Here is a 15345-nt window from a genome sequence, read left to right on the forward strand (position 1 = left end):
GGACTGGTTAATTATATATACCCGGTGACCTTAATCTCAGCATAAACCTCATGTCATGCTGTGCCCCAAGGATGGGTTGGAGGTCATTAGACTCTTCTATCTTATAGCAAGAACAGTAAAAAGCCAGAGACAGATATTAGGGTTTGAGCTGAAGATAAGAAAAGCAAGGCAGCCAACCACTAGAGAGTTCTTACCTCTACCAAGTCTGGGGTGATCCTGTCCTCAGTGAATGCCACATGAGACCTTGAAATACTGTCTTATATACCACTCTAGTGCTGGGATTCAAGGTGAAAACCACTACTGCCCAGCCTCTATTGCTGGGATTAAAGGTGTGTACCACCACTGCCTGACCTCTATTGCTGTGCCTAGCTTTGCATTTTGATCTTCAGGCAAGCTTTATTAGATATAAACAATATATCACCACATTATCTATTTCATAATCTGATCAGATTGAATAAAATCCCTTTTCTGATTTTTATGATTCCTTTTTTCTGTGTTTGGCTCAATAAAAACAGATAGCCCATCTTTGATTTGGTGGGGTGTTGGAGTCCAGGCTCTTGCTCTAAAAAATCCAGTAACAATAGCACCTTGTATCAGAAGATGTTCTCTTGGGAGTCTCTATAAAGGTGAGCAAATGGATTGTTGCAAACAGGCAATCCCAATTCAAAAAGCATTTTCCATTTGTTTTGGATGAATTAAAAGAATGATACAAAGGTAAGCTATATCAGATATAGATATAGCTCAGTCACAGTTAGAAAGCAAAATGTTTTTATATGAAAGAATGTACAGTGAATATGGCTTTGATCTATCCACCATGGATAATGGTCTAAGGATTGTTTACCCAGGACAAGGTTCAGTGAAATGTGGCATTCAGTACAAACAGCTGTGGTTCATCCCATGATGTTAGGCACCATTGTCTAGGTGCTTTGTGGACTTTACAAATCTAAGATCAGAGGTAGTGGTAGGCTGTCACTTCTACGCAGGAAGGAACTTCCAGGGAGGTAAAATTCCTGGATGAGATACTATTCAGGTTTTGTAGTCTAATAAAAGAAACTATGGTTAGAAAATTCTATAGAAATTTTTTCAGGGGCTTTATAATGATTGTTTTTGGAAAAATAGCTGATTTTGGCTATTCTCACCAAAAACTCTATATCTCAAATGAAATGATGAGTTAAGGTGAAAAACTACGTTTCATGTAGATTGTTAACTCATGTGGGACACCCTCTTTATTGCAGTGAGACTGTATCTTACACTCAATAAGAACTCTTCCAAGCCTAGTCCCGCACACAGATGATTCCAATCTCTGATGTCATCTCATTGTGTGATCCTCATAGTTAACAATTCACATACTGGGTATTTTTTCTAGTATATTCACTGCTGTTTTTAAGTCCATTTTATTTCAGTTTTTAAACATTGAATGTTGTTCAAGGCTTGATACCTTCTATTTCTATTGAGGACATGAGCTGTTTAAGAGCAGGTATTTGACTTTATCACTCTTGTGTTGCTGCTCATGGTGGGCACTCAACAGAAACACAAGTAAGATCTCAATAGATTTGCCAATTTGATGGTTTAACAATAGATTTTTTGTCTTGGTATTTAAAGAAATATGATGAAAATCAAAATTACACAAGATGGATTGTCACATATTTTCTCAAATTTGTTTTGCTGGTGGGTATATTTTCAAGGATTGCAAACGAATAGTGTTGTTATTACAGTCCTCTCAAATTGTTGATTTTCTCCTCCAATTTGTCTGAAATCCATTATTTTTCTCTAACTAAATAATACTGAAATCCATAAAACTTTTGGGGGTGAAAAGCTAGGGTGTGTGTGTGTGTGTGTGTGTGAGAGAGAGAGAGAGAGAGAGAGAGAGAGAGAGAGAGAGAGAGAGAGAGAGAGAGAGAGGAAGAAAGGAAGGAAGGAAGGAAGGAAGGAAGGAAGGAAGGAAGGAAGGAAGGAAGGAAAGAAAGGAAAGGAAAGAGTAAGGGAGGGAGGGAGACTAAATCTCCCTTCATGCTCACTTTCTTGGGTTCTCAGTGCTTGCTGGAAGGTACTTTGAAGACTGCTGAGGGAGAAAAGTAGGCCAATGTCTTACTGAACTTTGAACTCTGTGACTGCAATACCAAACTTCCAGACAAGGTGTGCCTACTAGTGTAAGAGCAGTGTAGCTGATACGGAACGTTGTTTGTTTAAATGCAATCTGACTCCCATGAGTTCATGTCAGAACACTCAGTCCTCTGCTGATGCCATTGTTTGTGACGATTATGTAACCTGTAAGAGGTGAAGTCTGTTGAAGGAAATACATTATAGGGGTGGACTTTGAGGTTTTCTAGCTTGACCTTCCTTTCTGTTCTCTGCCTCTTCTTTCTATAGTGGGCAACAGTCAGCTTCCTGCTTTTATTGTTTTGTTCTCCCAGCCTATTCTTATGCTTTTCGTGTCAAGATGAAGTGTAAGTCAAAATACACTCCTTGAGTTGCTTCTAGTCATGGGATTTTATAACAGCAACAGAAACATAACTAATATAGAGGGTAACTAATTACATTCTGAATGGATTTTACACCTCCTCTATAAGAGATGTTTATAACAAATATTGTTACCTAGTCAAAGCCCACAACTAGTAAGGTCATTGGCTCTCAGGAGAAACCTACTACTGTTGTATTGATAAATGGGCACCATGTTAAAAAAGACTTACTGTGTTATAAGTTACATTCAAAGACTGCACATGTTTATATGGACCTTTTGATGAATGTTGGCATATAGAAACACCTGCAGTGTCATTGCTATCATCAAAGTCATAGAAAGAATTCATTGTTCACTCTGGGTTTTTCCTTTGCCCCCCCCAGCTTCTAATCCACTGAAGTTCTGGTTGTGGTGCCAATTTAAAGGCCACGGGGATTTTCTGAGGTGGAGATTGGCTGGCCCGAGTGGGTTACGAGTTGAAGAAACAGCTGCCTCACATGTTCTCTACCATGGAAGAAGCTGTTCCACTGTGGCTTCCCCAACATGATGAACTAAAATCCTTCTGAAATTGAGAAGTGGAATCATCTCCCCCTCCTTTCCATTACTCCTGCTAGCTGTTCACAGTAGTATGTCATTCGCTTATCATATTTGACATGCCTGTTCAATATCTTTGATTCAGTTTTAAAAGTATGAGGTTCTTTTATTGAATTTTGATAATTCTTTTCGTATTCTGAACAGAATTCTGTTATCAAACATGCGTTTTATAAATGGATATCTTCTTCCAGTCTGTGGTTCATCTTTTCCTGCTTTGGAAAACAAGCATGCACAGTTTTGGTGCAGTCCATCTTGTCATTGTTTTCTTTCCTGAGTCTTTAGGTATTATATTTAAGATTCCATGCCACAATCCAATGTTACAAAGGTTTTCTCTGATTTTTTTTCTTTCGTTTTTCAATACAGAGTTTCTCTATGAAGCTTTGGAGCCCATCCTGGCACTCACTCTGGAGACCAGGCTGGCCTCAAACTCACATCAATCCTCCTGCCTCTGCCTCCCGAGTGCTGGGATTAAAGGCGTGCGCCATCAATGCTCAGCTCTGATTTTTGTGTGTGTGTGTGCATGTGTATATGCCTCAGTGTGGGCTTTTTTGTGGAGCTCAGAGAGTTATCTTGTATATTATTTAACAGACATCTTGTACCTTTTTTGAGAGAGGGTCTTTCATTGACCTAGAAAACTAAGGTGACTGGCAAGTGAGCCCCGGCACCTATCTTTCTCTATTTCTGCAATGCTGGATTTGCAAGCATATACTAACCACACATGACTGTTTGTTTTCTCATGGATTCTGGGAACCAAAGACCAGTCCTGCAAACACTTCACCCAGTGAAGTTTACTCATTTCTTGTTTTCCTATCATACTAGCGTCACTTGTGAAGAAAACTTTTATCCACTGATTTCATTTCTCAGCGTTGTCAAAAATCAGTTGACTGAATTTGTTTGGGTCTAATTCTCAGGTCTTTACTTTGTTGAATTACTCATGTGTTGTCAAAATAACCCTGACTCATTTAACAAATTTGTGTTGTAAATCTGGTAACCAAGTAGTATATTTACATGTGTACTTTTTCTCTATAGAATACAGCAATAATAATAATAATAATAATAATAATAATAATAATAATAATAAAGAAAATCCCTGCATTTTACAGCTACTTGTTATTGTATATCCATTTTATAATGTGCTTGTACATCTCAGTGAAAGCTCTTGCTGGGGTTTTGATTTTAATTACTTAACTCTACAGATCAGTTTCAGAAGAATTGACCTTTTAACAACATTGAATCATCTGCTCAATGAGCACAGCATATTGAAGCTTCTTTAGTCTTACCTGAGTCTCCTCCTGTCTGTGCCTTCCAAAATAATGATCATATGTACATGTTTTCCTTAGATTTATGATCTACTGTTTTAGATTTCAGTACTATTATAAAAAAGGCACTTTTAGGTTAGTTTCAAGTATTCATTCTTAGTGTAGGAAAATAGAATTGATTTTTTTACTTATTGACCTTCTATCCTATGGACTTTATAATTTGTTTCTCTCAGTGAAGGTTGGTTTGAAGACCCACAGGAATTTCCTACTTAGGCAGTTGTTAGCATGTACATAGAGAGTATTTTATTTTGTTAGTAACAGTCTATACACATTTCCCACCCAGAGCCCCTCCTTCTTACAGTAACACAAACAGTATGAGAATGACTAATACAGATGACAATGGATACCTTTGCCCTTTTCATAATGAAGGAAAAAGTGAGCTTCATGGTCAGTGTGCTGTTTACTGAGGGTCACCTTGTAGATGAACTTTGTTACACTGAAAGAGGTTTTTGCATTCTTAATTTGTTGAGAATTTTACTCATTAACACATGTCAAATTTCATTAGAGGTTTGGCCTCCATTTATTGAGATGATTGTATCATTTTTTCTTTGTAATATATTGAATTAGATTGATTTTCAAGTGTTGAACCATACTTCCATCCTCACTGAAGCAAACTCCCTTGGCCAAAATCATTCTGTGTTCATATCTTGCTATATTCAATTTTCTAATATCTTTGTGGATGATATTTTTCCCAACATCTTGAGGAGTAGAAATTTGTGGCTTTCTTTTCTTGTCATGCCTTTATTTTAATCTTATGATAATTCTGGTATTGTAAAATGTGTTGATAAATTTTTGTATTCTTTTCTGTTTTCTGTGAAAGCTTATATGGAAATAATATTATTCTTTCCTTAAATGTTCAGCATAGGTTCCTCATGAAGCAATCACAGTCTGCAAATGTCTTTGATAGGGAAGCAATCACGGTCTGCAAATGTCTTTGATGGGGAAGAATTTTGTCACAGTCTGAATTTATTTAATGTATCATAGCTATTCCACTCATCTATTTCTTCCGGGGACTTTTGTTATTTTTGTCTTCTAAGAATGTTGCTTTGCCGGGCGTTTGTGGCGCATGCCTTTAATCCCAGCAGTCAGGAGGCAGAGGCAGGCAGATCTCTGTTAGTTTGAGGCCAGCCTGGTCTCTAGAGGGAGTGCCAGGATAGGCTCCTAAAACTATACAGAGAAACCCTGTCTCAAAAAACCAAAAAAAAAAAAAAAGAATGTTGCTTTACCTGATTTACTGTTTTATATAAAGCTACTATATATATGTATATATATATGCATATATATTCATTATACTTTAATGTTTATACGATATGAAGTGAATTCCTTTATTACAAAATTCATTGTATTGAAAATATATTGAGTTTCTCTTTACTTTCTTCATCATTTGATCCAAATGAAGACAGAACTTGGCAAATTTTAGGAAAAGGGCCATAATTGACATGTTTTTGTATATGTCATTAGTGGTTATCTCAGACACAAGCCATGAAAACATAGGAAAAAATGGGTATGGCTATGTTCTGATAAAAGTTCCTTTACAAAATACACAGTGGACTGGATGATGCCAATGGATAGTAGTATGCTGAACACTTGACTATACAATTAACAACATTGTTGCTCTTTTGCCTGTTCTAGCTTCTATATTTTTTTATTTGGAAAAAGTATACAATATAGTTTGCTCATGTTTTTCTTTTCGTCCAATCTCTTCAGATCCTCCTCACCTCCTACTGGTTTTTATTTTAATTTCATTGAATTGTTTCCTTTTTCCAATTTTATTTCTTGCTGACCTTGTCATTTATACCTTTCCTGCTTGACCTAGGTATAATTTGTTGTCTCTTTTTGAAGGTAAAAATTTATACCACAGACTTCTCTCTCTACGACATTGTTTTAAGTGACTCTTTAGTTGTATTCACATATTTCAATGCTTTATTTTCATTCCCATCTGATTCAAAGTATTTTTTATCACTTTACTTTACACATGGGTAGTTTAAAGGTATGTTTTTAATGTCCAAACTTTGGAATCTTTACTGCATATTTCTCCATTATTGCAAATTATACTTTTTGTATTTAAGTAGCATAGTTTATATGGTTTAAATTATTTTAAATCTGCAGAAGATTATTTAATGGCACAGACTATAATTCATCTTTGAGAATATTACAGGTACCATTGAAAGCAGTATGTGTGATTCAATTTGGTTTGTGCTTGAACATGATGTGTATGTTTTCTAAAGTGTTCTAAAATGGGAGTTTGGCCAAACTGGATGAAACTTTCACTTAGGTCTTCCATACTAAATCCTACTAACATTTAGGATCCCTGATGAGCATACACCTATGGTTTGATTTTATGCATCAACCTGATTAAATTTAATTTCATTATATGTACTTATTCATAAATAATGGAGAGGTTTTTAAGTTTGTCTTTTATTTTTTTAAATATTTATTTTTGCCTTATATGTCTGGGTGTTTTTACTTCACACATATCTGGACCCCAAAGCCAGGCTCTCTGGAATCACATATACTTTTAACCCCTGAGCCATCTCTACAGCTCCCTGCTTTATATCTAAAGCTCCAGTATTAAAGACACACACACACACACACACACACACACACACACACACACACCTATGATTGGCTTGCCTTTTTAAATATGAATAAATTCCTTTATCAGTACATAATTATCTTTTTTCTTTTCTAATATTTTGTGCTTTGAAGTTCACTTTTTCTCATGCTGCATAGGTAATTCACCTCAATGTTGGTTATTGTCTTTATAACTTTTTTTCAATATTTTGCCCAATGTTATGTATGTTATTTTTACCTTCTTATTAATAATATATTTTATATTTAAAGTATATTTGTAAGTGATAACATATTCATCACTTGGCCATTTTAATTTAATTTTAAAAATTATTTTTGATAATTTCATATATCATCTCCACCCCTTCCAGTTTCTCCCATGTAACTGCTGTTCCCTCTCAAATTCATGACCTATTATTATTGCTACATACATGCACATAAGATATAGATAAAGTACCAGGTGGCTTTTCCATGTAGAAGATGTGATTCTTCCTCTCTCAGCAGCCATTGAATGTCTCTAGCAATTAATCTAGGGCTGTGACCTGTGAAATTTCTCCCATCCAAGATGACAGGGCAACTGGTGCTGTCATGATTACAGATCTTGTTTAGGCAATCACATTTATTCTCTCCATCTGTTGCAAAAAGAACCTTCTACAATGATGGCTGAGAGATACACTTATCTATGAGTATAAGGGTAAGTATTTAGAATGCAACTAGAAATTATATTGGTTTAGGAAAATGGCAATAGTGGGTTTTCCTCTATGGTCTATAACTTGTACAGCTACATGTAATTGGCTAGGTTTACCAGGTTTACAATAACAGACATAGATTCCCTCCTATTGAGCAGATCTTAACTTCAATTCACAGCTGTTGGCTATCCCCATGTAAAAGTGTCTCTACTGTATCCTTGGAGATATCAAGCTTTTGTTGTTGTGGTTCATATAATTTATATCTATTTATATCTGGGTAGAACTACTAATTGCTTTTCTTCCCTGGCAGCTTGTGCTGCACCTATTGCTACTATGAGAGCCAGTCCTCATGGAGGAGATGCTTCTTCGAAGTCCTGCATCTGAAATGTGTAGTATCTTCGGTCCTACTTTCTAGTGCTGGGAGGCAATCAAGTTCAAGACCAATAGTGGATATTATTTGGAGAATCTCTGGGATACTCCTGACCAACAAAGCAAAGTTACATGCTACTTGTTTTCAAAAGACACATGCATTTAAATTAAGAGGTGAGAATTCTTATATTTTGGGAAACTAATGATAGATTTGTTTTGAAATCTATCATCTTACTAGTTAAAAATGAACACATGTATTCTTAGACATTTCCTCTGTTTGTCTGCTTTGAGGTCAGTCACGAGCCGTATCTCCCTTTTCACAGGCCTGTAAAATGACCATGCAATCCAGAGACATCTTTAACAGACAATGGGATAGTATTTAATTGTTCCATGACCTTCAGTTTTTCTTACATTGTAAATTGTGATGTGGAGTGAATATCTGTTCTATGGATGAGCAAATTGTCCTTGTTTGGAAAAGCATTTCACACTTCATGTATTCAAAACTTTAGGATATCTTTATGGGTCTTTCAGTGTGAAGAATTTATCATCACTTCTCCTAGACATCATTCCTTTCTTCCCTGCAAGGTCAGTGTCCTTACCAAGTCTGTCTTGCTGTTTGCCTAGACTCTCTTTCATGAAGATAGCATCTGCATCAGGGCCAGTTGCTTTTCTCTGTAACTTCACTTACATGATATACATTTCATTTACAGCATTGTCACTACTTGGACTTTGTCTATTTTTTCATCTTTGTAGACCCATACTACTCTGATTGCCCATTCTTCAAGTCAGGTACATGGCTAAGAAATGAGTCACTATATTTTGCTTTCTGTATGGGATCTGAATAGCAGGTTTGCAGTAATGGCACCTGGGTAGATCGTTTTAAGGTTATTTGGTTGTCACCATCAGGAGTTATAATTTACATGTATTACTATTTATACATTGGTCTGTGAACTAAATAGCTGGCAGAGGAATATTTGGAGAAATATTTTAAGTGACTGTACAATACTCCTAAAAATTTACAGGGCTTAGGGGATTAACTAAACTATTGAGACTAAACTTTTGAGTATGACAAGTAAAATCTGTATTCTTCTATTAGAAATGTAGGGTTTTTAATTGGCTTGTGAGATAGTAGCCTTCCATATTGCTTTTAGACTCATCATTTCTTTGTGTTGCTTCTTTCCCCTATTCCCTAATTCCTATGATATGCTTATGCCTCTTCTTGTAAGTGTTTGTACCTATAGAATGCTACCTCTTTTATTTATCCTGTAGTCCTCTAAGCTTTTCCTTCATGTACCCCTGTCACCAATGTCAACCTTCTGGATTCCTGACTTTTGCTTGTGCTCCAAGTTAAACACACAGAACAAAAGATTTGAAGCTGGGAGCTGCATTTGAGAGAATATAAACTTTTGTATTTCTGGGCCCAAGTCACCTCTCTCAGAATACATTTATTTCTTTTCCATCTCCATGATTTTTCTTACAAATTTAATTTTTCTTCATGGCTGAGTAATATCCCATTTAATGTATGTACCATAGTTCTCTTATTTATTCATCTGTTGATATACATCTAAGTTGGATTCATTTTCTATACCTTGTGAACCTCACAGCAATGAGCATGGATGTTTAAGTGTCTTTATAGTAGGATATAAAGTCCAATGGGTTTAGGTACAGGAATGCTATAGTTGGGTTTTTATAGTAGATCAATTCCTGTATTTTTACAAAGCCTCTAGACTCATTTCCAAACTGGCTGTAATAGTTTGCACTCTCACAAAAAGTCCATAACAGTTCCGGTTCACCACATGCAAGCCAAAATTCATTGTCTTTTCTGTTCCTGATGATCCCATTTTGATTGGAGTAAGATAGAATCTTAAAGCAGTTTTAATCTGCTTTTCCTGAAAGCACACTTTAAAGTGTTTCCTAGTCATTTGTATTTTCTATTCAGTCCCATAGTCTATTTTTAATTGGGTTTTTATTTATTTATTTTGTTAGTTAGTTCTTTGAATGGGGAATACAAGGAGTTAAAGGAGTAGGTGGAGATGGAGGTTGAAGCAGAGGAAGAGGAGGGGTATTAAACAGGCTAAACTAAACTAAGGATGCATTAAAAAGGCCTCATGAAAATCCATTATTTAGTAAGTGAATTTCAAAGTATAATTTAAAAAATAATTTCAAATAGAGTTACTCTATTTGGGTGGATAATGCCATTTTCAGAAGACATCGGTTTACTAAATGAAAATTACAGTGTATGGTATGGGATATATCTTGACCAGTTAATGATCAGGGAGTCCCTTGAGGTCTCTAAAACAACACAGAGTATTGCCATTGTTCTTGATTATTCACCATATCTACATGATAATACCCTATTCCTGAAATCAATAGAAAAATCAATCTCACATTGACCTGGGAATTTCCTCCCCATTGGCTAGCATCATAGATCCAGATGGTGCTACCCAGGCTGCTGGGGGAGAAGAAACATCAATGGTCTCACCCAGTGCTAGACACTGCATGATGCCATTGCCTTTCTGTGTGTGTTCACTGATGAAACAGTGACATGAGTATTGTGGGGTAGCAAATCACTTCCTGAGTGGATTTGACATACGTCATATAGGAGGGAATTTTATGCCTGATACTGTCAGAACCTGGAAACAACCTAGATGCCCCTCAACTGAAGAATGGAAAGAGAAAATGTGGTACATTTATACAATGGAGTACTACTCAGCAGAAAAAAGCAATGGAATCTTGAAATTCGCAGGCAAATGGATGGAACTAGAAGAAACCATCCTGAGTGAGGTAACCCAATCACAAAAAGACAAACATGGTATGTACTCACTCATATATGATTTTTAGACATAGAGCAAAGGTTTACCAGCCTATAATCCTCTACCCCAAGGAAACTAGAAATCATGAATGACTCTAAGGGATAAATGGACCCCAGGAATGGGAAATGGCATGAACTCCCGAGCTAATTGAGAGCATGAGGGTAGGGGAGTGGGTGCTGCCACAATAAGAGCACAAGATGAAGAGTAGAGGAGAAGAAATGGAGGAGCAGATATATTGAGTTGGGGGAAGAATAGAGGAGAGAGAGCAGGATGAGAGATACCATATCAGAGGGAGCCACTATAGGTCCGAGAAGAGATCTGGAACTAGGAAGATCTCCAGAGACCTATAAGGATGACACGATCTGACAGTCTGGGCAGTGGAGGAGAAGTTGGCCTAGAAACCCTTCCCCTAGAATGAGATTGATGAATACTCTCTATGCTATTCTAGAGTCCTCATCCAGTGGCTGATGAGAGCAGAGACAGACATCCACAGAAATACACTGAGCTGAAATCTGGAACTCAGTTGAAGAGAGGGAGGAATGAAGAACGAAGGGGTCTGTACCTGGTTGGAGAAACCCACAGAAACAGTTGGCCTGAAAAAGGGAAAGCATATCGACCCCAGATGCTCTTTGGGAGGACAGTACAGGACTAATCCAGCCCCCTGATCATGGATGCCAATGGGGAGGCCCCTGCACTCCTGGGAGCCTCTGGAGGTGGACTGGTGTTTTGCCCTGGTGGGTGGGAGGGACTTCGAGAGCCCATCCCACTTGAAGGGATTCGCTCTGTCTCTGAACACATGGGGAGGGGCCTAGGCCCAGCACAGGAAGATTTGGTGGACTTGGTGGAGCCCCGGTTGGGGGCCCTACCCTGCCTGGGGAGTGGTGGGTGGATGGGGTGGGGGGTAGGTTGGAGGTGGGGGAGAAGGAATGGGGATGGGGGGAGGGAGAGGGAGAGGGAAAGTACATGTGAAAATATTAATAATTTAATAAAAAAATATCCAGGAAAAAAAAAAGTCTGAGAAGTTAAGAGATCCAAGTATCTAAACTTGCTATTAATGATTTTACTAAATGCTCATATTGCCAACTTGCTTTCTAATATTTTGTATTTATATTCCTAGACCTGTGCTATTCTCAACCGTAGTTAGAGAAATTTCTTTTTGCCTTGAGCTACTGTCAATACATAGGTGTGTAAATGGTCAAAGTTCTGGCAAGAAGAGACTGAACTGTGCTCATCAAGACTCAGTGAATAACCCTGATGAATAGGATGCTGTCTTCTTAACTCAGTACGGGAATAGCACTAATGAATGTACAGGAGATGTGGTATCTTGCATAAGACCTGCACAAATTTAAGCTAGCCAAAATTCCACATAGATGGGGTAGATTACTTCCAGATTCCACCCCTTAGTGGGAAGCTACTGGTGGTTGATAGCTGCTGGGGAAGGGACAATTATTCTTGAGAATACAGCCATTGGTAGGTTTCTCATGTTCCAGTGGATGGCTCCCCACATGTGCACGTATGGGAAGCACTAGTTGGATGTGAGAGATCTCCACAAATAAAAAGGTAGGAAGTTAGGAGAGGGATATGTTATAGATGCTATGGGAGGAGTTGAAGCTGGAAGAATGATATGACCACATTCCATTTTATATATGTGTGATATTCTCAAAGAATAAAAAATGACAAGACAAACAAACAAGAAATTTGTAATTCCACATTATGTCCATTACTGCTTATTATCTAATTTCCTACACTGAATTTATAATCCATATTTTTTAACTAACAACAATTTACCCTCAGATAACATATTTTGTAAAATATAAAGACCTTGAAACAGTATACTTCTCTACATTTTCAGTATTTCTCATATTCTTTAGACCTCAAAATATTACTTTTCATTTTTTGTAAGTTATCTTTTAGAGACGTGAAAAGTAAGACAAGTGCCTTTTCACGGGGCTGGAGAGATGTTTCAGTGGTGATAATTGCATCTTTGCAGAAGACCAGAGCTTTAGTCTTACTACCCAGGATGGGAGCTCCACAGCTACCTCTATCTCCAGCTCTAGAGGATCTGAAGCACTCCTTTGGACTGTATGGGCACATGAACTCTCTCTCACACACAAACCATACTCAGACACATATAGACACATAATTAAAAAATAAAAGAAATCTTTAAGAAAAAGGAAACTACTTTTTGTGTTTAATCCTGTTTTGAACACTCCAATATTCCATTATATTTAACACAGACTCAAGTTTCTGTTTGGAATTATATTTATTTTCAGTGAAGAGTATTCTGTAATTTGATGAAAACTATGTTTTTCATTTAAAGACTCTTAAATGTCAAAAATATAATTTAACTGGCTATAAAAGTGGAAATTGATAGTTTTTTCTTTTTTCCCAATAGTTTACATTTTCCCCCTGATAGTTTGGCTTACTTCTAACAAAAAAAAAATCTGTGTTAATTTTTTGTTTGTTTGTTTGCTTCTCTCTATACAATAGGTCCCTTTTACTGGTTTCTCTCTATCTTTGATTTTAAGCTGTCTGGATAACATGCTTTAGTGTTTATTAGTCTCACTATTTTTCTAGCTTGGAGGTTTTCTATATATCTTGGCTTTAGTATTTTTACATCTTTTATTATCGTTAGAAAATTATTAGTTTTGTTACTTTACATATTTCATCAGTTCTATTTTTTCTCCTTTTTATTTCTGTGAGGATACAATTATACATTATATTTTTACAATACTTGTTACTTTTATACAGCTCTTGGATGTTTTCTTCTGTGTTTTTATTTGGGTGTTTTCTGTTGATTTATCCTCAAGGCTGCTTAAATAATTATCTCTGACATAATTTTCTTAAGTATCCTTATTTTTAGCACTTCTACTTAATTTGTTTCTATAGTTTCCAGTGCTCTGCTGAAATTTCCCATCTGTTCGTGTGTATAAAACATTTTTTACACTAAATCCTTTAACACATTAATCCTTGGCATTTTCATACCTGGCTTGGCTCTATTGATTGTTTTGTGTCTTGAAATAATGCCCACTCCCTTCCCTGACACTTAGAATAATTCATACTGTTTCACTGAATGAGCGACATCTCATATGCAGTAGCAGAGCTGGACATAAACAGTATTTCTACATAGAAATTACCATGCCTCCTCTCAGGCATTTAAGGTAAGACATGTAAACACCTTAGGACTACATTTAAATTTGCATTTTCTCATTATTGTGATTAATTTTAGTATATCCCACACTTCAAATTCCTCTACCAATGTCTTTTTCTTATAGAGTAATCTGGAACACTTGTAGATCTTTTTCAGTGCTTGCTTTGTATGTTCAGCCTTCTGATAAGTACCTGTTTGTAGTGCAATGAGAATGGGATCCCTTTGCCCTCTTGGCCTACACCATGTTTATCTTAGTGTATGAGCACAATAAGCTTTTGCTATCAATGGAAGGTGTCTCTCTTGCTAGAATCCCTTCTTAGTCAGTTAAGCACTATGTCGCTGAACTTCAGAGACCCTGGGAATTTCCCCCATTTTCTTTATATCAAGTGCTATCTGGCATGGGGTTGGAGGGATCTTTTCCAACCCATAGGGATGGGGAATCTCTCTTGGTACTGGCATAGAATCTGTGCTCAGAGCCCTCACTATGCAGGTGATGCTTTTCCTGTTCAAATTTCCTCCCAAGGTGACTCTGTACATGGTTGAGGAGGGTGTTGTTGCTCTTCTTTCTCTGGCTCAGTGAGCTTTTGAATCATATTGGAAAAATCTGAGCAGGGAGATGAAGCTTTATGCTTTGCTAAGGGTGAGCATCTACTGTTAATCCTTCCTTTCATTCGGTGTAATTTGGGATTCCTCAATCTGGTACTCTACCTTGCTCCTAATCTCAATGTGTCCTGTGAGGTTTTGTAGCATAAAAGAACCTGGAAATGAATGCAAAATTTCATATCTATAGCTCCCAGGGGTGTTATTCAGGCATGTTAATTCACACAAGGCAATGAACAACTCAATTAACTCTTTTTTCCCCCTGATTATAGGTATGGTTTATTTCCATCACCTTTTCTCTGTGTGTGGTGTGGTATGGTGTATGCGTGTGTGTGTGTGTGTGTGTGTGTGTGTGTGTGTGTGTGTGTGTGTGTGTGTGTGTCTCCATACTCTTTTGGGAAGATAGTATTCTTCATGTTCTTTTAGTCATTTTGTTTTCTTGTGGCTTCAGCAACTTTATGCAATCCATTTTTTTTTGTAGTTTCTGGTTTTTGTTTTGTTTTTCCAGACAGGGTTTCTCTGTGTAGCTTTGGAGACTATCCTGGCACTCACTCTGGAGACCAGGCTTGCCTCCAACTCACAGAGACCCACCTGCCTCTGCCTCCTGAGTGCTGGGATTAAAGGCATGTGCCATCAACACCTGGCAGTTTCTGAGTTTTTCTTGATGTTTTATGGATTTGTAATTCCTTGTTACTACATCATGGCATAATGTCTAGCCTTAACAAAAGGGCCTGATGTGTGCTTAGTGAAAGAAAAGATGGGAAGCCTTCTGTAGTACATG

Source organism: Cricetulus griseus, chromosome 3 (genome assembly GCF_003668045.3).
Source record: "Cricetulus griseus strain 17A/GY chromosome 3, alternate assembly CriGri-PICRH-1.0, whole genome shotgun sequence".
In the NCBI taxonomy this organism is placed as follows: domain Eukaryota; kingdom Metazoa; phylum Chordata; class Mammalia; order Rodentia; family Cricetidae; genus Cricetulus; species Cricetulus griseus.